The sequence below is a fragment of the Meleagris gallopavo genome, chromosome 12 (assembly GCF_000146605.3).
Source record: "Meleagris gallopavo isolate NT-WF06-2002-E0010 breed Aviagen turkey brand Nicholas breeding stock chromosome 12, Turkey_5.1, whole genome shotgun sequence".
Classification (NCBI taxonomy): Eukaryota; Metazoa; Chordata; class Aves; order Galliformes; family Phasianidae; genus Meleagris; species Meleagris gallopavo.
In genome coordinates, this window is record NC_015022.2 from 2,063,743 (window position 1) to 2,087,903 (window position 24,161).

Genomic DNA, 24,161 nt, shown 5'->3' on the forward strand with positions numbered 1-24,161 from the left:
TACAACTTCAGCAATTAGAAAATGCATATGTCCCCATTAGCAAGAGTGGGAGTAGGATATCTGGCCACTGAGGGTGACCAAGTTCAAACCCTATTCAGCCTATACATGCTGACCATCAGTGCCATGTTTCTTAGCAGTCAGGTGCCTGGAAATTCAGATGCCACATTTTTTCTTCAGGTACTCATCACATGCACATGGTACGCGTAGCACAGGGTGGCCTGAGGGACAGTGATGCTGCCCCTATGACAGTCAAACCCACAATGGTCACAGGTTGAGGAGGGGACTCGAAGCTGTGCTTTCCCATCCTGACACCCCCTGTGCCTTCTCCTCCACAGCACCCTGCACCTGGGAGCCATGAGCCACCCCCAGCAGCCGCAGAGCCGCCGGAGCAGCCCCCTGTGCCCACCCCCCCGGTGCTGATAGCCCCTCTGCTGCAGCCCACGTGGCCCTCCAGAGGTAAGGACTGCAGCCGTGCTGCTGCGGAATTGGTGTTTATGGCTGAGGGGTAGAGATTGGGTTTAGAAATCAAGATCTTGCTGCTTTGGGCTTGGAGAATTTTAAGCTTCTTTGCTTGCAAGCTTCCCGTCGCAAGCAGCGTTGGGCATGTGTGTTAATGTATGAGCATTGCAACTTTTCCATCTTGTTGAATGATTTGTGTGGAGCAGCTGGGATGGGTAGGAAGATGTGGGTGCCCTGAGCACCGTCCAGGGAGGGCACAGATCTCTGCTGCAGGAGCTCTCTGGCCTGACCTGTCCCATCTCAGCCCCCCAAACCCAATCCCAACCCATGTTTTCAGAGCGATGCTCTGCAAGCAGTTCAACTATTAACCAAGGGGAAGCAGGAGCTGGTTAGCACTGATGTCCTCAGCCATAAATATTTTGCCCTCTCTAATCCTCCCCGTAGCTCCAGCGTTCCTGCTTCCCTAAGAGTTATTTGACTCTTTGTGTTGTGCTTCTTAGACAAATGGCTTTTAAATAAAACCCTCTGCTAGCTCGTTAGGCCTCCTGTCCAGGTCACTTCCTGTGCGGGTGATTTATAGGGCTGCTTTTAACATTTTATTAACTTTAAATCGCTTGGGCCAGTCAATCGGAGTCCATCCCATTAGGTGCAGCGAGCAGCAGCCCATTTGAATCAGGCTTCCACAGCTTCCCCTGCTCTGAGAGCCTCTGCAGGGTGAGGGAAGGGGAAGAGCAGGAGGATCCTGATAGGGAGGAACAGATCTGGGAGGGATAAATGAATTGCAGAAAGGTTAAGGTGATAACAGAGCTTTAGATCATATCTGGGGAGCCGGCTTATCTCCTGCTGCTCCTACGTGATTTTTGGCTGTGGCGTGCTGGGCTGTGCAGGGATGGGAGAGGAGAACCAGAGCTTGGTGAGGAGGAGGTGGCTGTGGGCTGCTCCATGCAGGGCACCTCTGCTGATGCTAGCATGTGCCCCTGTTCCTGCAGCAGTGCCTGCCTCCTTGCCTGGTGCATGCATGAGCCCATTGAGCACCTGGCTTTCCTCTAGCTTTCCCCCAGCCTGGCTCCTGGCATCCCACCCGGTCCAGCCTGCTTTGTCCCACCCAAACCTGCCCTGCAGCTCCTGGGAGAGGAGTCCCCAGCTGTGGGGTGAGCAGGGCTGAGTGCAGCCCCAGCACAGGACAGGCTGCTGGGGGCCAAGCGAGCTTCGCCTGGGAATCCAGGCCTCCCATCAGTGATGTGAGGCTGCAGCAGCAGCTTTGATTATCTCTGGTTTTGTTCCCGCTCTCCCCCCGTGCCCTGCCTTTGTTCCAGCTGTGCTTGGAGATGTTATTCAGTGGAGTTTTCCAGCTCTCGGTAACAGGGGGAAAAAAAACGAACTCCTGCACAAGCCGAGCTAATGAGCTCTCTCTGGAAATAAAAGCATCCTGAGGACAGCCTAGCCATACAGAACAGCCTGTGCTCTGCAGCTGCTCTGGCCACCATCTCCAAGCCACGTCCCAGTGCTGGGCATCCTGTGGGGCTGTGACCTCCCGTCCTCTGCAGCCCTCACTCATTTCAGGCAGCAAGAAAACTGAGCCAAGGTTTGTTCCCCCCTGCCGTGGCTGTGCAGGGCCAGGATGCTGGTTTGGGAGCATCCTTGCTGGATGTGACTGCTGTCCCAAACGCTGATGCAGTCCCAAACACTGATGCTCACAAGACAGGGCGAGGGGGAACACACATCCCATAGACAGGGATGGAAAGGGGTCTGGGTGGTGCCCTGGCTCCCATCTCCCAGGTATCCTCCCTGCATGCATGCCAGGCGCAGGACAAGGGGGAATTTATTTCATGGCAGAGCGGGCACTTGAAAGCTATTGCTTCTGATGTGCCCGTGATTTGCTGAGACCTGTGTCTCCTTTGTCGTGCTTCTGTCTGTATCAGTCCCAGGTCCCAGTACAAAGGGGAGGGGATGCGTTTCACCTCAGCTGTGATTTTGAGGAAGGGGCTGAAGCCTGACCCACTACGTGGGCTCCAGCCTCTCTGCATGGTGCACAGGGTGATTTCCCTCTCATCCTTGCAGCTTGTCCCAGCTCTCAAGGTCACATCAATGACCGAAGCGATGCCGCCTGCCTGTGCTGCACTGCTCTGCTGCGCCCAGAAATGGTTTGCAGGCTCCCCCCCCTTTCCTCTTCTCATGCTCTACTTTTCCAGCCCTTCCCACTGCCACTGCTTGGGCAAACTGATTGAATTCAGGGAGAGCAGCTCTTTGCTGAAGGCTTAAATATGATGGTGTTTAACTCCTGGGTGGGAGCAGGGGCAGGAGGATCTCTGCCTTTCCAGGTGAGCACGCAAATTGCTCCCTCTGCCTCCAGCTGCTGCAGTGCCCGGCACATGCCGTGCAGCTGGCAGAGAGGCTGCACCCTGTCCCCCCAGGCAGTGCCTGCCACGTGCTCCAAGGCACCCACAAGCATCTGGGCAACGATGCATGAAATTCTCTGCAGGAATTCAGAGGCTGGATGGCAGGTGCGGCACTGCTGGGAGATGCCTCCAAACCAGCGTGTAGTCAAAGGCAAACGGAGGCAGAGCAAACAATAGCTTGCACAGGGAGGCTTTACTAAGGAGAAATAAACGTGAGGCAGCTTGCTGGTGCGGTGCTAGCTTTGGAAAGCTGAGCTCCAGGAAGCTATGAAGCAATGAGGTCGGGACTGGTATTGGTCATCAGACTGACACCAGGACTGGCCCTCTCTGCTTGCACTGACTTGAACAGCCTCATTAGTGAGGAAAGCGTCCCTGAGATAAGTTACTGCCGCTGTAACAAGTGCAATTATCTCCTTCTGCTGCTATTCTGGCTGTGGGCATTGAAGTTTGTTGCTATTATACCATTTCATTGCAGAGCTCTTGTGCACGGGAGAGCGCTTCCAGGAGAAAGTCAAATTACAGCAAGCCTGTTTTTGGGAAAGAAGCACTCATTATCAGCTTGATCCCACTCGGTCATCTCATCGTGTCAGGATGGCTATGCCTGGGCAGACTCTGCCTGTCCCCTGCTCACTGCCTGAGCTCCATGCCAGCCGTTGGCACCCTGCTCTCCCAAGCCCAGCATTACTCAATGACACATCTCTGAGAACATGTAGTGGTGGCAGCGTCTCACTGGAGTGGAAAGATGAGGTCCGAGACTGTAGGAAGTATTGGCTTGACGTTTATTCCATCTTCTCATTCAACCTATCAAAGCCCTGAGGTTGAGGCTCTGGCACTGCTGTCTAGGTGCTCCATTCCTGGAGGTGCCCAAGGCCACGGATGGGCCCTGGGCAGCCTGAGCTGGTGGGGGCACCCAGCCCAGGGCAGTGGAGTTGGAACGGGGTGGGCTTTAAAGTTCCCTCCAACCAAAGTCATTCTATGGTTCTCCATGAGAGCTGCGAAAAGCTCGCAGAGCGTGAGCAGGGGAAGCTTGCAGCTGAGTGTCGCAATAAGCGATGAGTGAGTGGTTAGGATAAGTCATCTGTCATAAAATCAGCCGGGAAAGATTGCTGCTTTTTAATAAACAAATGGTGAGCAGCGTGCCTTGGTTTGAGGCAGGCTTACTTTCACAGTGATTCATGGATTTTTCCGCAAGGAAAATCACCTTTGCGGGGCTGGCTGGTGCGAGGGCGCCTGCTTGGCTTCATGAGTAATTCCCCCCACAGAAAGCACCAGGGTGTGTGAAAATGATGAACTCCTCCCCGGGCGCCATGTGGGGCTTGGGGAGGAAGGGTGTGCTTGGCTGCAGCGCTGGTAATGTGACCACATCCTGCTGGAGAGTCCCATGGAGTGGGAGCAATGCCCAGAGGAGGTGAATCTGCACAAAGCAGAGTTGAGATCTCTGAGTGAGGCCATCCTGGAGCTGGAGGTGGCTCGTTAATTTGGAGATGGAACTTACTTTGATTTCTTGCTGAGGTTTCATTTATTTATTTATTTATTGAGTGTTCTCTACACTGGAATAGTGGAGAGATGCTAATTTGACCCAGACTCCAAGCTTCCATGCATGGGAAAGGAAAGGTGTCATGATGGTGGGTGTGTGTGCAGATGGAGCAGGAAAGTCCCCTTTTTGGCTTGTACATCTGGACCCGGGGTGGGCTTCGGGGGCAGGTAGACATCAAATATCCCTTCTCATGAAGGACTTTGAGTCAGAGCAGCCAAAGTTCCCTACTCTCCAGTTTCCCCAAGAAAGCAGTGTGTAGGACACTGGTTCTGCTGCATAGACTGAGTCCCAAGGAAAGGCCTCCAAAAGCTACCCTGTGGCATCTGGGATCCCATTTCAGATGCTTCCTTAGGTGTAGGAGACTTTTACACCTGCAAGAAATGGCTCTCTGAATGTCGTGGGCAGGCAGGCCTGGCTGTTTGCATCCAGGCTGCTTTGGACACCTTCACAGAATTCAGCTCTGTTGCTCAATGGACTCAGAAATGTCTTTCTAGGAGAGCAGACACACAGTGCAGGCTCCTGCTGGGGCAAGCAGCTGAATGCACAGCCTGGTCCACCCATGTAGGGTGAAGGCCTGGAAGAACCAGCCAACAGTGCCATCAGCCAAGGGGCTGGGCTGATGGGAGTCCCCAAGGCACTTTGCTGTTGGCTCTCGGGTGTGGTGCCCTGTGTGAGGAGTGGTATGAGGTAGACCTCTTGATATTGAGGTGGTGGATTCACTAACCCTGGAGGTTTTCAAGAAACATGTAGATGTGGCTCTGAGAAGCGTGCTGGTGATGGGTTGGGGTTGAACTTGGTGATCTTAGAGGTCTTTCCCAGCCTTAATGACCCGATGGACTTTCTAAATGGCCAACGCTGATGGTGCAGAGTAACCAGGAGTCTTCAGAAGCTGTGTGCCCTCTGATCTCTGTGTGATCCTCTGATCTAAAGAGACATATGAGTGGCAGAGTTGAGAAGTCAGCCTGGAGGTCATTCCAGCTCCAGGCAGCATCCAGCAGGCTGCCATGCTCCCTGCTGCAGTAACACCCGGAGGCATCACAGCTCTGCCCAGTCCCCATCCCAGTGGCTGCTCCTTGACACCAGCAGGGCTGCCCTTGGCTGGATGTGTTCCTGGACCAGCACACCTCCTCCCTCCCCAACCCTCCCCACCGCACTGCCCATCACGTATTCATTGCAAGGTCCCTCTACTTCTCTAAGCCCAATATACTTTGAATTACTGCTCATCTATTCCTCTTGACATCCTCATGCTCATAACTAGGGAGCCTGCATTACCCGTTCGCACATCTGTCAAACTGCGTGTTCCTTGGCCATTTCCAGAGATACATAAAATTGCCCGTGTTTATGACATTATTGACAACCCACCCAGTCTCCTTCCCCCTCCCCAGGCCCAAATGGCTGCCTCGCTTTATGAGGATTGATATTTGGGCAGTAAATATTTTAGAGCCTCATCTGATGAGTGTGTCTGTGCGGGTGAATACATTTCTGTCTGAGGACAGATGTTGGAGCTATCTTCATTGGGGATGCGGGGCTCTCTCTCTCCACCCTTTGCAGCACCTCTGTCTTTCCCTGGCAGTTCCCAGTCCTGTTCCTGGGGAGCAAAAGGAGGGGAAGGGGCACACCAAGCAGTCTGGTGGGATGGCAGAGCTCTAGCTTTTGGATTGCTCCTCACTTTGTGGTCCTGATTTCTGCAGCTGGGTTGAGCTTTTATGGGCGAGGTATTCATCTTTCTCCAACCCACTGAAAGCTCCAGTGCCTGCTGTGCTGGAGGAGTAGGTCCAGCCCTTTGGAAAGCAGGGGAAAAGAAGCACAAGGCTTACTGCGGTTTCCAAGCAATGTATTTTGACTCTGCTATTCTGGAAAGGCAACTTATCTCCAAAAGTTTGAAACCACACATGGATAAACTTCTCTAAAAGGGAAACAATTTGAGAGTGGCGTGGTCTCAATGAGCTAAACAATTTTCTCTTGCTGAGCAAAGCAAAGGAGTCTGATTTCAGCTCCTCCACAGCGTTCGCTCTCTTTTCCTTCCATCAGCAAAAGAAAGCGCTTCAGGGTGCCCTGGCTGCATCCATCAGGGTGCATCCTGTGCAGGACGAAGGCTTGTGAAGGTGCCGGGGAGAGGAGGAAGCACTGAGCCGCTCCCTGGGGCTGGTACCTGATGTCCATCAGCCTCCAGGCAGCCCCGCTGCAGGAGCCGAGCGCCGAGGTGGGGAGTTCAGCGGCGATGAGGGATGCCAACCTGGCCCTGGCCGGTCTGCTCTTTTGTGGCAATAGAGTATCTATTTATTTATGATTTCTGTGGGTGGTGTTTTGGATGATCTATTGAGCCGGAGTGAGATATTTTGAGGCACGGCGAGATATTTTAAAAACATCTCATCACTCTGGAAATATCCATGGTGCGATAGCTGCGTATTAGTCATTCCGAAAGGGAGTGATTTCAATGAAAGAAAAAACATTTCATCTTGTCAGAGCATTTTCACTCACTGTCTGCCAGGCAGCTGCTGTCAGTCTTCAGCTTCTGTTGCTGGTTTTACTCTTCTCCGGCTCTGCCCTTTCATTTTTTAACAAGAAATAAAAAAAAAATAAACCCCATAATGGATATCAGTGGATATGAACTCGTTGATTGTCAGCAAGAAAGAGCCTTTCAAAAGATGCTGTAAAGCCTGTCTGGATTATTTCCAGTGAGATTAGTCCTCCTGCTGACTGAGCCCATTTGGAAGAGGAGACTCTCCCAGGTGGGTAATGCACCCACCAAGATGGCACGAGGGATTTTCACTCTGTGGGAACCTGCTATCAATTGCCTAATACTCAGCACTACCATTAGGGAGAACGTTCATCACATTCTGCTGGTCTGTGCTCTGCTTTCCATAGGTCTGTAGATGGGTTCTCCCTCTGCTCTGCTCTCTGCTTTCCATAGGTCTGTAGATGGGTTCTCCCTCTGGCAGCCAACATGTGCTGGGAAGAGGGATTTGTCTGGGATGCTCTGATCCCATTTGATCATTCCCCATCATCAAGCTAGGGGTAATTACAATGTAGTTACACTGTAAGTGCCATGCGCTGCTGCCTTGCGCTATGTAATTGCCATTGCCTTGTGTAACTGGAAGACAACTGCTTAAATAACTAAAAATTATCCCTTTGTGGTTAAGTGCTCTGTTGGAATCGGAGTGGAAAATCATTGTGTTTACACCTAGAGTTTTCTCATTTCAATTGCACGGTGGTTCTGTGAGGTGACCACACTGTAAAACTGCAGCTTCCTCTTCAGCTACTGTAGAGGTGGAAGGTGAGGAAAATGCCTTTTCCCTTTAAAGCACTGCGCGGCGTGGATATGGAATGCTCCATCCCTGTGGTGCACACCATAGGATGGCTCAGGTTTGAAAGGACCTTAAAGACCATCCAGTTCCACCCTTCCCATGGGCTGGGTGTCCTCCAACTCAGGCTGCCCAGGGCCCATCCATGGTCTTGGGCATCTCCAGGGATGGGGCACCCACAGCTCTCGGGGCTGTGTCCCCTCTCCAGCTCTCAGAACTGCTTTGAATACGGATGCTTATACTGGAGCCTGTTTCTCAGCTGATTCCGAGCCAGGTTGCCTTAGCTACTGGGTGCTGGCAGATACGGGTGAGAAAACACTGAATGGCCTTTCGGGGTGTTTTGGAGAAACCAGCAAAAGGTGACTCAGTGTCTCCCTGCAGTGCCACCTATCCTTCAGTCACCTTCCTGGGACTGGGGCCACGTGTCTGGTGACCTGCTTTACCCAGGGTGACATCCATCCCAGTGGCTGAGGAGGGCTGGTCCCCATCAAGCCGAGGTTGGTTGTTGGCCAAGGAGGTGGCTGCACCGTCTGGACAAGGCATGCGCTGCATCATGCTGCTGGTGGCGAATGCAGCCCCCTCTGTGCCCCCTGCCAGCCTGAGTCAGCACTGTGCTGCTGCTGTCATCGTGCTCTTTCCCTTTTTTAAAGGAAAAAAAAAAAAAAAAATTATCAGTATTTAAAGTATTTAAGCAGATGGGGAGCCACACAAAATACAGTCGGTGTGCGGATCGTGTTTCATGACTAACAAAATATGCCAGGTAGGCCGTTCCACTTGAGATATTTTCAGGAATATAATCACTTTCACACATCTTCATAAATTTGCCAAAGTGTTAGTTTTCCCCCATATGGATCTAGGAGGATACATACAGCATGTCATGACTGTTGCACAGCATCTTGACTGCCATGTCTTTGTGTTTCCCCCCCTTGGGCTGTAACTGCAGTAATTCTGTCTCCCCATTGCCCACGTGCTCATTGTAATTAACACAGCAGAGGGGTTGTGTCCTCACTCCTCGGAGCCCCCCACAGTGGCTGGGTTGAGCTGGGAGGTCCCAATGGGCAGCCATAGGTAGGGGGTGTCACAAGGTTGGATGTTAGGAAGAATTTATTCTCAGAAAGAGTGGCTGGGCATTGGAATGGGCTGCCCAGGGTGGTGGTGGAATCACTATCCTTGGAGGCATGCAATAAACATGTCAATGTGGTATTTAGGGACGTGGTCAGTGGGTGATGGTGGTGGTGGATGGATGGTTGGACTAGATGATCTTAGAGGTCTTTTCCAACCTTAATGATTCTATGATTGTAAGGAGCCCCAAGGGCTGTATCTTCCCCCTGGGGTTGAATTGGATGTTCCAGCACAGCACTAAGGGATAAACAAATGCAAAATATTGTGAATTCATTCACTCTCAGCGTTGGATTGTGTTCTTTCCTTTTTTTTTTTTTCTTTTGGTATCATGGAAAATTAAATATAAGGACCTGCTTTCTGCATGTTATTGATCTTTCAGTCAAAATCTGGGCCCTTTTCCAGGAAAAATGAGCCCTTTTGTGAACAAAGAGACAGGCACCTTCCCAACAAAAGTCAGCTTTCAATTTCAATGTTCTGTGTGTTTGAAATCTCACGTTTCTGATAGGAAAATATGAGTTTCACTCAAATCTGCAGAGAAGTGACGCTGGAGGAGGGGGGAGCCTGCCCTGAGCGAATTGACGAGCGCTTTAATAGCGGATTGCTGAAGGGATTTAAAAGCAAACACAAAGACAGCCTTGCTGCTGGTTCCTAGCAGCTTGTTGTGAGCCTGCAGCGTGAGTCCCTGCTGGCAGTGGCCCTGCTGTCCTTGTCCCCTCGCCATACAGCTCGCAGTGGGGCTCCTCCCAGGCCTTGGGGCTTTGCATTCCCTTCCTTTCAGCATCTTGCTGGTTCAAACGCTCCTTACGCTCCCTTCCTTCTCATACCAGTTTGGATGCTGAGCTGGTGCAAACTGGTGCGGCCATTCCTTTCCTTGGTGCACACCTGAGCCTGCTGTGCCACCCACTGCTCCGCACTCTTAGCTGGGCTGAGTCTGACCGGTGCTGTCTCGTAGGTTAAGTTATTAAATCCCTGCAGCTCGTTTATTTGTTCATACAGCACTTGGGAATTGCTTGGGAGGAGATGCCTTACGTTGGGCTGCGCTGCTGCATGGATGCTCTGCTTTGGGGCAGGGCTCCCAAGCTGGGCGTGATAAACACGTGTTCACATCACACCCCCAAAATATTATTCTTTTGATAGCAGAAGGGTGAGGGAATGAGCATGGCCCCTGCAGCACTGTGTCCCCACGGCTGGCTCCAGATTTCCCCAGCTCGCTGAATGCTGCAGTGGGTTGCACCAAGCTTGCCCAATGCTCCCACCATTGGAGTTTTGCTGGGTTGGGGCCGGGGGCTGGAGATGGATGGCATCGAGCAGCACGCACGCACGGAGCAGACAGCTTGGGCATGTTCCAAAACACTTCCCACGCCCCCGGGCTGAATTGTAAGAAGCCGGGGCATCTGCACGTACAAAATGCTCTAGGGAAAAAAAAAAAAAACGGAAAAGGAAAAAAAATATCCCGAAGGCGGCACAGCACCCACAAACCAGTGTCTGTGTGCGCAGGGGCGTTGGTTTCAAAGGCTGAGCAGCTCCGGGGCTCTCTGCAGAGGGCCAGAGCGCAGGGGAGCAGCACGGTGCTGGCCTTCGGCTTGCTGCAGGCCCATCCTCTCGTGGTGTGGGGAAATGGGAAGAGGAGCCTGAGCTGCCCAGGACCTGTCTGGGTGAGTGACTCTTCCTGATGTTCCTCTGGGGCGGTGCAGCTTGGAGCAGGGTGTCATAGGTCTGCGTTATTCCCTGCAGGATGCAGTGGGTTGTGAGGGTTAGTGATGTGATGGGGAGCTGGACCGTGTCCTGGTGGTCAGTCCTTGCTGGGGGGTGTATGTCACAGAGGGAAGCATCCAGGGCCCCTTCAAATCCTGGGGGAGCAGCTTGATGCTGCTTTCCTTGCCTGTGCCTGCTGTCAGTTCTGGGTGTGAATGCAGAGAGCTGAACTGTGCTTGAAGCATCAGCGTGTTCTGCTGTCCTGCTGCCTGTGAGGAGGATGGGGTGCTGAGTGCTGGCATGGTGGGTGCCCCAGCTCTGCCAGCCTTCATGGTCAACGACAGGATGCTGGGGGTGCTCCCCTTGGTGCACCTTGCAATGGGCACCACGCCTGCCATGCCCTGGGGCTCTCCTTTATCCTGTTCAGCAGTCAGTTTGGTATTTTTAGAGGGAAAGGGAGACTGCTTGGAAAATCTGCCCCAGGGTGAAGAACTTTGCCAGTCCTTTGGCACCAGCAGCAGCGGTGCTCTCCAGGACATCCTCATCCTTCTTGGCCATGGATACGTTCCCTCGGGATGGAAGGGTCTCCTGCATTGCTGCTGCTCAGGAGGAGGAGGAGGGGGCAGTGAGGAAGGCAGAGCGGGATGGGGCGGCCCTGCGTGCCCCGGGGGCCTGGCTCGTTCCCGCTAATTAGCAGTGTAACCAGCCATCCACCAGCCGGGCTCCTGGCAGATAATTACCTTGCTCCGTGCGAGGAAGGGAAGAGAAAGACTGGCTGTCCACAGGGACTTGAGAACCCTCCCCATTCTTCAACTCATTTAGGAAAGGCAACTAAAAAATATATATATATATATAGACATTTTAACAAAGCTATTTCTGCCAGTCAGGCAGGCCAATTTGTTACCCAAGTGACACACTTGATTTTACCTCGAGGAATGGAAGGTTTTTCCACCTTAGTTTTGGTTTTCACTTCCCAGTGTTCGGGCTGCAGTATTCCAGGGCTGTGCTGGAGCCCCATGCCCCTTCTCCCTGTGCCCTGGTCCTTCAGGTGGGCCAGGAGGTCAGAGCCCCCTGTGCAGCCCATGTCCCTTTGGAAAGCTCTTGGTGGGGCCTTATGAAGTGTTGCTTTGTGAACCCTGCTGAGGTAGCTGCATGCCCGGATGCTGTGCAGCCCGTCAGCCCCCAGCACCACGCTCTGAGGGCAGGGATGCTCTCTGTGCCAGCATCCCCGTGCTCCTCCTCGTGGCCGTGGGATCTCTGAGCATCTCACCATTGCTTTTTACAATGTGCCCCCTGAATATGGCTGCACTGAGGCCAGGCTGGCTCATGTCCCCTAACTCCCTCTGTGCGTTCAAGTGCCTGGGTCACATTCTGGGGGTCCTGCTTCATGCACCAAGAGGATTTTTCTGCAATGACAACGGCGTCTGTTATTCCATCTGTGTCCGTCATTCCATCTGCTCTGGGCTGGCTGGGTGATGGAGGGGTTTCTCTGTGCACCACCAGCAGCTCTCTGCTCTGCGGTGATCCCTCTCCTTGCCAGCAGGTGCTTTGTCTCCCAGCAGCCGGTCTGCAGAGAGGGAACAGGGACAAATTGGCACCCGCCACACTCCTGGCTTTTCCTCTCCTCGCCTGCCAGCCCCACCTCCCTTCTCTTTCTCTTTAGAGATTCAGGTCATGCCTGGAATTAGGGCTCCCTGGACTGCAGAGGAACAGTGGTTCAACTGCTTACCATCGATTAGGCAAAGTAGTTTGGGGTTGTTTTGTCCCCCACACCCCCTGCCCACAGGGTACTGTCAGCACCCTCTTTAACTCTCCCGAAATGCAGGTCCAGGTGTGCTCTCCTGCATATGGGGGTCTGGGGGGGGAGGGGGTCTGCCCTTGGTTGGCACCCACAGATTGCCAGCTACTCCTGCTGCTGAGACCTTGCAGGAGGGCATTGTGCTCAGCTGGCTGCCTTCATCACGCTGCTCCAGCTGGGATCAGGCACTGATAAGGCGATCAATAAATCCTCCTCTCAGCTGCAATGTGCTGAGAATATTTCGGGGAAGGGCACGGAAGGCACCAGCCCCTGGCCTGAGTGCAGGAAAGGGCTGAGGGAGGGCAGCCAGCCAGCTCAGCTTGCTGCTGCTCTGTGGCACAGCTCCGTACGTGCCAGAGGGGAGCAGAAAGCTGTGCTGCTGTGCCCATCCCAGGCTGTGCTGCAGAAAGTAGGTCAGGCTGCTGTACAGTGCCAAGCAGGACCCTGAGTGTGGCCATCCACCCTGGGAGCAGATGGGAAGCACCGGTGCCACTGGGCTCGGGGACAGCAGGGCAGCATCCCCTTGTACTGATGCAAGGCTCCATATGCTTGATGTCAGCAGTTTTTGGAGCCTTGGGGCTCCTGGGTGGGGAGGGAGGGGAAGGTTGAGATGAGTAGCCTGCTTGCACAGCTTGGGCTCAGGCCAGGCTCAGGTCAGCCCATCAGCACCTCCAGAAGGCTCCTGAGCTACGTGGAGAGGGGAAAATGAAGAGGTGCTTTCATGGTAGAGGTGTTTTAAGTGCAAATCAGGAGCACTTGGCCAGCAGAGCCAGAGCGAAGCACTTTGCTGTAGCTGCAGGCACCTGTTGTGAGGTGGAAGCAAACTCAGAAATTGCCTTTGCAGCACTGGATAGGGCAAGGTCTGCCCCGATGGTGCCAGGGGGTGGTGCGCTGCAGGAACACGGGGCCATCTATATGCCAGCCCCATGCATCCTCAAAATACTTGCCCTGTTTCAGCACCCGGGGATGTGTGTAGAACACCAGGGTGATCCCAGTGCCCCCCCAGAGCTGGGCCAGCCCTCCCCTTGTTGCGGCTGGGGGACTGGCGGTGAGGATGCTGCATGCCAGGCGGGGGATAAATTGAGTGCGTGTATCACGGGCAGGTCTGGGCTGTATTGATTTTCAATGAAAGGCTGTGTCATGAATTTTTCTCTCCCGCTGTATTTGCTGCAAAGGTGCATCTTGACTGCAAGCATTAACCGCTAACTAGAGAGCTCATTTTTTCCCCTTTAGGAGGAGGGGAGGGGGAAAGAAAGAAAAAATAAGAGAAAAAAGAAAAAAAAGAGTGGGTTTGCACACGCTCCTTTTACGCACATGATGGATGCGGTGGCTTTGCTAATCCAACAGCAGAGCAGAAGTGGGTACGAGCAGAGGGAAACACTGCGTCCGGCACTCCCAGTGATGGCTGTGTGGTGGCATGGTGCTGTGGCCCTGCTGTCCCCAGAGGGGCTGGGGGAGCCCCAGTGCTCCTCCTTACCTCCCCCCGAGGCCCCTGGGTGAGCCTAGGGGCGCTGCTGCTCCGAGGCCCATGGGGTGCTGCAGGAGGAGTGGTGTAGGAAGGGTTAACGCTGCCGCCTGAACGGAGCACAGCCAAGCTGAAGTAGAGCAGTATGCAAATCTACCCACTTTCATAAACTGCTTAATTAGGCGAATGTTAATGAGACGTTAATTACTGTTGTGCCGGCGAATCCCACGGAACGGAGATTATGTTTCTCTTCAAACATCCAGTCTTAATTATAACTTGTGCTTAATCCCGCCGCCCTGCCGGGGATGGAGCCGGCTGCTGAGGACGGGCATCAACTCAGGGGTCACTCACAGCCCCATCCCTGTGTCTGGCCCCACAGCCCCCCAGGGACACGTGCCACTCGTTGTCCTTGTGCTGGCAGGGCCTCTGGGAGCTCCTTCCCCACCTCCTGCACTGGCGTGGATCCCCGGTGCTCTCTGTGGCTGCTGTGTACGTGTGGGTTTTTTATAAGCATGCATCCAACCCGAGATTGCTGCTACAAAAACCAGAGAAATGGCCATTTCCAATTGTGACACCTGTCACTTTACAGAAAGCACTCCTTGAAGTACTGCTTATAGAGGAGCAGCAGCCCCGTGCTGCCCGCAGCCGCCTCCAGTTGCTGGCTGCAACACGAAATAAAGGGCAGGGGAAGGAGAACGGAGGGTCTGACTCAGCCTCGTGGTTAGATTGGCATTCTCATGTAGGGAGCCAGGCATTGGGATAAATCCATTCCTACAGCGCCGTATATCTCCACTGAGTGGGAAGTTGGGGAATAAATGGATGCTCTTCATATGTTATTATGGTCTGACAGCGACGAGGCAGACAGCGGCGATGCAAAGGTGATTAATGAGAAAGTTTGAGCTAACGAAGTGTAGTCGTCCCTCATTACGGGAAAATGAGTTCCATTTACCACCAGCCATTGGGCTTGTAAAGTTGGGAGCGCTCTCCTCTCTCGCTTGTTTGTGTTTTTTAAATGCTGGCTAATTTATTTCCGATTTGCCTCTTGCGAGGGTGGGCAGCAGGGAGTGGCAGGCAGCACCATATCAACGGGTCGTTCAATAAGAGGTGTTCTGGGATGGATTCCCACTCCTCTCCCTCTGTCTGGTGAAGCCCCTAAGTTTGGGTTGTGGGTTGCTGGGGGCTGGTGTTGGGATGTTGCTTGGCTCAGGGATGGCCGCGGCTTGGTGCCACTCATTGGCTTTAGCCTTGCAGCATTGGAAGATTTTCTCTGCCAGATTTGGGGCAGGCTGGGCAGGATATCCTCAGCCTGGATTTTGAATGGTCTTATCGCAGCCATGCCCAGAGGCAAAGGTAAAGGCTGGGTCAGAGTTAGCTCTTTTCCAGCGCTTCTCATGCTGGGATTTACGAGTGATTCTCAGAAAAGCCAGCTGTGGCAAATCCCGTCCTGCCAACAGGGCAGAAGGGGATGGGGAGGTGAGGGCAGAGCTGTGCAGAGGGAACTCAGGTCCATGTACACTGCTGCCAGAGCCTGCTGCCTCTGGTCTGAGCACCGGGGCTGGAGTGTGTGTGCATGGGCTGTGAAAAGACAGCAAGAGGCAGTGGTAGGACCCCTCTGCAGGGGGTTCAGTCTCAGAAGGGCTGTCGCAGCCTCTGATCCCCTGCGCAGCGCATGGGACACGTGGCAGGGCTGCTTCAGAGCACAATGTCTTCCTCCTACTGCAGAGGGCTGGAAGGGGAACGCCGTGACCCAGATAAGCTGCCTCAGGTATGCAGCTCCAGCAGAGATGAGTAAAGCAGTGATGGTGCAGCGATGAGCTGGGGGAGAAGCTCCCAGCCAGGGCACCTGGCTTCGGCTGGTAACACCAAGCTGGGGGAAGGCAGGGTGGGGGGCACAGGGAAGAAGTCCTTGGCATGACAGGGCCTGTGGGAACAGAGCCACTTCCCGTTAGCTCCCATATTGCTCTGCCTTGCCTGCACTTACACCAATGTGCACGATAGCAGAATGTGGCCCGGGCTCTCCAGCAGCCGTGGAGACGCGGGAGGCCAGCAGCAGAGTGCTTAAAGGCTAATGAAGATGCACTAGAAAATGATGAGCCCTGCAAGCACTGTTCCTGTGTGCTGGAAATTGGGGTGCCGTGAAGTGCTCTAAGCCCTTAGAGCTCTCTTGAGGAGGAGCGATCTGCGTGCCGAGCGGTGCTATTCTTGGAAAGGGCGGCTTCGCTGACTATCATCTGGCTTTGCTGAGCTAGCTGTGCAGGTTGGCGCCAGCAGAAAGCATCTCCTGCTCGGCCGTTGCCAAGCCACCTACTTGGAGTGGGTGAGGACTTGTTTGCTCCTCATCCCAGCTGGGAGAAGTGAGTGTCCCTGTGGGAGGGTGGGAAGAAGGAGCAGCGCAGCGGCAGCTCCTGAGGGATGTCGGAGGCACGCTCAGCATCACCCCCAGCTCCAGGATTTGGCTTCAGTGGTCGCTCTGTGCTGAGGGGTTGGCCGAGGCAGTAATGCATGCAGATAGAGCTGGCTCCATTTGGTACAGCCCCCCCATGCGCTCCTCAGTGCCGGACCTCTGCAGTGTGGGCGCAGCCCTGTGTTAGAGGTGGGTCCCAACCCCAGCCTGATTCCCCACTGCTTCAGGCTTTTTCGGCTCCCCAGGTTCTTCTATGTGGCAGCGAGGAGCCCGCTGTGCTCCCAAGCAGGGTGGGAAGCACCCTCTGGGCTCAGATGCTCAGATGCAGAGCTGTGCTCCGTCTCCCACCGCTGCCAGCCCTCCCGCTGCGCCACGGATTTCCCTCCGTGCTGCTGTGAGCAGAAATCCCCGGGCCCCCCCTGCATCAAGCAGTTGCTTTGAGCTGAATTAGGGCTGCTTATTCATTTGTTGTACAAGGAAGGAGCTGGGAAGTGTCCCTCTAGCGTTTGCTCTCGTTCAGACTCCGCCATCACCTCAACGCATCACTCGGCTCCGTCCTGCCCTGCACTGGGTGTCCCCATCCCTGCCGGGTGCTGTCAGCACTCTGCCTGCACGTGTGTCCCCAGTGATGGGGTGAGCACTGCTGTGCGTGCAAAAATGGAACCAGGAGCCCTAAGCAAACAGCAGCAATGAGGGGATGTCTGCGTTGCTCCTGCTTTCACTCATTCCTTTCTTTCTCCCCTTTCTGAGCTTAATGCCTTTGCCCAAACACAGCCAAGCCATGCCTTCCACTTTGCTTTCGTGGCAAAAGGCCTTACAACCAGCCTGGGAGTTGGGGTAGGGGGCTTTGTTACCTGTGCCTGGTGAGGGCCTGTGCAGCCCCTTCCCTTTGCTTGGCTCTGCTGGAGAATGATCAGCTCCGACAGGTTTTTCCAAACATTTCATTTCCGGCAGTCAGCACTGCACAGGGAGGAAAGCCTTTCAGAGAGAAGGTTCCCAGCCAGCTCTGATCACAGGCGGTGATGGTGGGCATGAGGGGCTGCTCTCTGCCAAGGAGTTGCACCGGGCATGGAGGGGTGTGAGCGCACTGCCCCACTTCTGTGCACTGCGTAACCAATGACAGGGTACAGAGAGCCTTCCCCAACCCTCCAAATTAGCAGGAAAGGTTAAAAAGTTCAGCCCCCCCCTTCCCAAGGAGGGAATTTTGGGCAGCCCGGGGTGCTCTGGTGGAAGCTGCCAGCCAGACCTGATTTGCTTTTAAAGATGCACATTTTTTACTCTTGCATTTTTCTCTTTTCTCCCCTTCCATTTTCCATCCCCACACATTTCCTTTAATTCCCCCCCCTCCGCCCCCCCTTCCTCCTCCTTTTCATGAGCTATTTTCAAATGCTGGGAAGGGTGAGATCCGGGGAGAGGAGGAGTAGCTGAAAGAAGAAAAAAAAAAGAAGTGGTGAAATTTATTTCACACATTTGGGGGGGGGGAGGGGGGGAGAGAAAAAAAAGGTGTGGGTGTGGGGAGAGAGAAGAGCTCTGGATCCCACAGGACGCAAAGCAAAGCTTCATTCATTCCTTTGCTGCCGTGCTGTTCTGGCAGCAGGTAGGGATGTTGGTGTGTGCACAGCCCTACGGCTTTATGGGGTGCCTTGCTGGGAGCTGGGGGAGCAGATCAGCCCCCAAAGGGTATCCTGAGCCTGCACTGATGCTGAGGGGAGAAGGGAATGGGATCTGCTGGGAAATGGGTCTTTGGTCAAGTAAAGCACTTGGCCACACGTAAGGTTGGAGGCGCATTGCATATTGCTGGCTTCATCCGCTTGTTTCTTCTGCTTGGTGCCACAATGACAGCGTGTTTGATGGTTCCTCCTGCTTAATAAATAGGATTAAGACCAGCAGCGGTAGCAGTCACTGAAAATTAGGAGTTTCAGGTACAGATAAACTCTTTATGTGGCAATATCTCCTTACACTCACTTGTTTTTCCATTTAGAAAACTGGAAGTACCCATTTTGGCTTGATGCGAAGCAATCTTTAGATTTGATTACTTGGTTGGCTGGCCACTCTGAGGAATCTCACGCTCGGTTTCCTGGGGGAGCAACATGTGGAAAGGGGGAAAAACGAGGCCAAAGGCAGCTTTCCTGAGATGTGGTTCTGTCAGTGTGGGTGCCATGCTTGTCCCACACCTCCTGCCTGCATGCCTCAAGGCACTGCGCTGGGGGATGCTGGGGATGAGCAGAAACTGAGCAGGAGCTGGAGAAGAGCAGAGCTCGAGGAAGAGCTGGAGAACGGCCTTTCAGTCCTTCATGGGAGCTTATAAATAAGATGGAGACCAATGTCTTACGTGGTCTGAAAGTGACAGAACAAGGGTGGATGGTTTTAAACTAAAAGAGGTGAGATGTCGGAAGGAAATCCTTTACTCAGAGCGTGGTGAGGAGCTGGCACTGCTGCCCAGAGCTGTGGGTGCCCCATCCCTGGAGGTGACAAGGACACGGGTGGGACCTGGGCAGCTTGAGCTGGGGGAGAACCCGGCCCATGGCAGAGGTTGGAGCTCGATGATCTTTAGGGTCCCTTCCAACCCAACCAGTCTCTACTTCTATAAAAGCAGAGCTCAGGAGGAGCCAGGCACAGCCCTGGGCAGCACCCAGCAGCACCCAGCAGCACCCAGAGGCCCCAGCTGCCCCACCGTGCCCCGACCTGGCAGATCCTGCCACCTGGCATTTCACACCTCAGGGAGGGTGACATTTGCTTTGCGGCATTTACACGTTAGAAAGCTGGCATTTCACCCCTAGAGGAGGCTGATATTTATGAACTGGGGCACTGGCATTTCATTCATTGTTACCATCCAGTGATTCAGACAAGGTCGCTTAGCCAGAAAGGTCAGCCAGGGCTCTGCTTTTCTTTGCTGCTTTCCTTTCCTTTTTTTCCCCCTCAAGGGAAAGAGGGAAAAACAAAGCAAAGCCACTCACCAGAACTGCTGATTGCCATTTTTCTTGCCTTAAAAGTGGAAGTCTTCTATGCTGAAAGCTAAGGCTTTCCAAAGTCTTTCTTGCAAAGTTGTCTCCCGTAAGGTCCTTATTTCTTTAATTTTGTTGGGATTCCCTCTCCTACCTCCCAGTAACACAGCTTCTTCCTTTTGGACCACCCCTTTGGTCCTACCTCTGCTCTGGTGCAGGACAGTTCTCCCCAGCAGTGCAGTATCATCCTCTGCCTTGGCCTGAGAGCTGAGCTGAGGTCTATGTGATCTTCAACTCTTGGTCCAGGGGCCAAAACACCACCTAGAGCACAGGCTTCATCCCCAAAATTACCATACCAGGTGGTTTGGCAGTGCCCCACTCAAGGTAGGCACATCTCCACCGAGACCACAGGGCTCTTGTTGGGCTGGGGCAATCTAGATTCTGCCAGGGCCTGGGAAGCATAAATAAAATCAATAAGAAGCTGCTAAATTGTGCCTGAGCCCTGCAAGGAGCAACACAGGGAGTGCTGGCTGCAGAGATGTATCTGCTGCCACTCGGCGTGCTGAGACACATTCATTAAGTATCTTTAAGATGGATACACCCCCCGATTCACCTCCTGCAAAAGCCTGGGAATTTATTTCCTTCTGAACCGTGCCATCAATCAGTGCTGACAGCATCGCCTCGTGCAGCGCAGCATTGGGCTGAGCAGCCACAGCAGCACAGCACGACACAGCGTGGCACAGCATGGCACAGCGTGGCACAGCACGGCACAGCGTGGCTCCCTTTGGGAGGACCTCAGCCCCAGGGTGCCCCCAGGATGGGGAACCCCATGGCTCTGTCCTTGGGTGCTGCCTCCTGGGCACTATAGGTGCCCTTGTGCTCCAACCCAAGGTCTTTGCAGAAACTTGACCGTGCACAACTGGGTTTGCCTTGCTTTTTTTTGGGAGGAGCAGAATGGATCCAGTGACTTTAGCTCATGTCCATGGTGCTTTTTGAGAAAAAACAGCCATTTTTGGTGCTGGCTGGAAACCCTGCTCGCACCCAGCTCTGTGGAACGCACGTTGCTTGGCATTATGTGGAGACCTAGGTTTGACTTCCTGCTGTAATTTCTTCTGATGCTTTTAATTTTTTCTCCCGGATCAGCTGGGAACCTCCCGACGATCCCCTAAGAGCAGAATAAAGACTTGTCAACCTTTCCTACACATTCATTAAGATGAAAATAACTCGCCGCAGCCCTTACAATGCTTGATTTTCTGCCGCTTTTGCTATGCCGGAGCCTTATTTGACTGACTAAAGAATCTTGAAGCTGAGGAAAAAAATAGATGAAGTCGTCCAATAGTCAGATCCGCGGTGGGAGCGGTCCCTGAGCGGCAATGAGGGTCCCAAGGCAGCGCGGTGCCACCCGGCCCGGCTTTGTTCCGCCCGCTCCTCCCGCGGGTGCGGGGCTGTGCCGAGCGAAGAAAGGCATTGTGTGCCCTGTGATATGGAAATGAGCGGGGAGGTGAGGGCAGGAGAGAGGGTTTCTGATGCTAATAAGGTTTTCTTTCCCCGCATCAGCCCTGCCTTTCAAAGCAGGACGGTTTCAAGGTGTTATAGTCACTCCCCGGGATCGTTTGTTCTACTTTTTTTTTTTTTTTTTTTAACCCCATCTTTCCCTCGAAGACAGATTTCCTCCCTTCCTGAGCTTGGTGGCTGCGGTTGGTAGTGCTCGTGGCTGCCTAAAAATGGTGCCTTATTTTCGGCATCAACAAGACCAAATGCCGGGTCCTGCACTTTGGCCACAACAACCCCAGGCAGCGCTCCAGGCTTGGGGCAGAGTGGCTGGAGGACTGTATAGAGGAAATGGACCTGGGAATATTGGTCCATGCTGGCTGAACACGAGCCAGCAGTGTGCCCAGGTGGCCAAGAAGGCCAGTGGCATCCTGGGTTGTGTCAGCAATAGTGCAGCCAGCAGGAGCAGGGAAGTGATCATCCCTCTGTGCTCAGCTCTGGTGAGGCTGCACCTGGAGTGCTGTGTTCAGAGTTGGGCCCCTCACTGCCAGAAAGACATTGGGGCCCTGCAGCGTGTCCAGAGATGGGCAGCAGAGCTGTGAGGGGTCTGGAGCACCAGTGCTATGGGGAGCTGCTGAGGGAGCTGGGATGGGTCGGTGTGGAGAAGAGGAGGCTCAGGGCAGACCTTACTGCCCTCTGCAACTCCCTGACAGGAGGCTGTGGTGAGGTGGGGGTCGGCCTCTGCTCCAGGTAACAGCAATAGGATGAGAGGTGATGGCCTCAAGCTGTGCCAGGGGATGGACAGGTTGGATATCAGGAAACATTTCTTCTCCAGAAGAGTGGTCAGGCAGTGGTACAGGCTGCCCAGGGAGGTGGTGGAGTCACCATCCCTGGAGGTGTTCAAGAGCTGAGGAGATGTGGCACTGAGGGACACAGTGGGATGGATCAACAGTTGGACTAGATAATCTTAGAAGTCTTTTCCACTCATAATGATTCTATGATTCTGGGGCAGCTTCACATGGTCGCAGTGCCCCTCCTGCTCCTGCATTCTGTCCTGTCTGACTTTGAGACTGCAGATCCGGAATGCAACCGTGTTGCTGTGGGGCACAGTCCCAGCGTGCTGCCCCCGGGCTGTGAGCAGCACTGCATCCCACTGAGCTTACCCACATCTCCCTGCCTAGCCAAAGCCCTGCAGCCAGCTGGTGGCTGCTCCCACCTGCCCGGCGCTGTTCAGCTGCCTTATTTCATCCTTCCTAATTCTACAAGACGTGGCAGTAAATCCATGGCGTATGCGCGGAACCATGTGGGGCGTTTAAGCGATCATTTGCATCCAGATGTGTTGATGGCTGTGGGGTATCTCCTGACAACGTGGGTTTGCGCTGTATATATTGCTCTGTGCTGAGCAGCAGAGCTAACATTTGGAATCAGGCTTTGAATTGCCGGAGTGAGCTGGCTGGGGCTGGGTCCCGTGGAGGTGTGGGGTGGCCCTGTGGGGGCTGTCAGCTCCATACCAGTGTATACATGTGCTTTCAGGAGTGTAGGTGAGCAGAAGGAGGGTTATTTGGGCCTTGGTTTGTAGCCGTGCCCCAGAACCAGGGCAGGTTTCCCCCTCACCATCTCCTCCTGCAGCCCTGGGCTTGCTCTGTGCTCCCCCCAGCAATTCAGGGATGCGGTGTGACCATCACCCACTGGCCTGCCCCAGCTCCATCCAACACCTCTGCGGGAGATTTCTCTGCCAGCATCACCTTGCACAGGCCTGCATGGATGAAATGGACTTTGCAGTCCAAAATCCCTTAATCTCCAGTATACTTAACTGTATTAGCCAGATTACAGGAGTCAGAGACACAGTAATTGCACTCAGCGGAGGACATGCTCCGCATTTCATGCCGGGAGGAAACGCGCTATCCATTGCCTCTCTCCCACCCATCTCCACTGAAGTACAATGGAGCCGTGATAAGGACGTGTTAAACACGCCAAGAAATGTCATACCAAAGTACAGCACAGGCTCCCGATGTTAACCTGTCATCCTGGCAGAGCTGCAGGGATTGGAGGAGGGTTTCTCTCCTCTTCACCCTCCTGAAGGCTCTTTGCGCTGCCAGGCAGTGTCCCCAAGCAGGGACCGAGCCACGAGCTGTCCTTTGGCAACACAGCCCCCTGCATCCCACCTCTTCCCACATCCTCTTGCTTTGGGGCAGGCTGAGCACAACCTGTTGCTGAGGTGCTGATTTAAAGCCCCCCTGAAGATGGGTGACGTCAGGAACCCGTCTGTCATCTTTACGGCTGGCTGCCAGCGTGCCGCACACCCGCCGCTGCCGGTAACTGATTGCGGAGCGTGCTTTATTGTCTGAGGAATACTTATGCAAACTAACACAATGGCTTAATAGGGAACACCTGGAGAAATCTCCAAAGAAAACGCTGTAAATTCCCCTTCCCTCGTATTTACGGAAAGATTTTTTCACAGAAATTTATCGTTGTTGTGACTCCTTTGCACGGGTTTGCACAGCGTGCTGTGGGAGCTGGGGAGGCACTGAGCACCAGGTGTGCTCACACCAGGGTGGGTGCCAGCACCTCTGCACTTGGGAAGGTTTCAATTTCTCCCTCCTTGGCTCAGAGATGCACTAGCGCATGACCCAGCAGGGTGGTCAAGAGCTGAGCCATAATGGCTGAGCCCTGAGCGAGCCTGCCTATGGCTCAGCATGCCCCGTGTCTGTCCCCCTGGCCAGCAGTGCCCTGCCAGCCCTGCATGCTGCCGGGGGGCCAGAAGCAGGACCTCAGCTGTTGGCACAGTCCTGCCAGCCTGCCTGCATTCCCTTTTGCAATGCCCACTACTGGCAGTGGCCAGCCCACTGACACATCTCTCTCTGCTCCCTTCCAGGTCTCACACCTAGCAGCGGGTCCCTGCAGGACTCCAGCTCCGGTAAGTACAACATGTTTCTTCCTTGCTGCTAGAGCACCCATGTTGTGCTGGGGGGCAAGGTTCAGCCATGGGGGCCGGGTTGCATTCCCCATTGCCAGGCTCTGCAGAGGGTCCATCTCAGAGCCCTTCAGCACAATGCAGGGGCAGCACATTTGTCGCTGCCTTTCTGCGGTCTGCAGTGGGCATCTTCAGTCCTCACTGGGTAGACTGTGCTGGATGAGAACATAGAACTTCCACTGAGTAATTCCACGGTGACGTGCAGGGGGATTTGGAGGAGCTCTGCAAAGATCAGAGGGCAAAGAGCTGGGTTGGAGCAGAGCAGAGCCTCCTGAGAATATGGCAGGGCAGTGGGTTCAGATGTGGCTCAGAGCACCCAGGATCTGGAAGAACCATGAAGGTCAGGGGTGGCAGTGCTGGCCATGCGACCTTTCCAGCAGTGTGCTCCTTGCAGCCACCCTGCTTGCTTTCTTCTTGTGAAGCACATATCAGGCCTGGCAGGTTCCCTGCTCCAGCAAAGGAACTCAGTAAACAAAGACAAAAACCCCTTTGGTTTTTGTATTTCAAGATGAAGCACCCTGAGAAAGCTGATGCCAGGCTTTGAGTGCACAGATGTACCTAGGGCCA

General features: G+C 54.0%; 1 protein-coding gene across 2 annotated transcripts in view; it reads left to right on the forward strand.

Annotated features, from left to right (window-relative positions):
• The first annotated feature begins 400 nt into the window (after positions 1-400).
• Positions 401-24,161, forward strand: part of LINGO1 (leucine rich repeat and Ig domain containing 1) — an 87,729-nt gene continuing 63,968 nt past the window's right edge. Inside the window, exons 1-2 of one of the 2 annotated variants that reach the window (XM_010717223.3) lie at positions 401-456; positions 23,496-23,537. The gene's annotated coding sequence lies outside the window, so the exon portion shown is untranslated. Of the gene's footprint in view, positions 457-10,376; positions 10,478-23,495; positions 23,538-24,161 lie in introns of those variants that run through there. The other variant, XM_010717221.3, reaches the window with a different exon arrangement.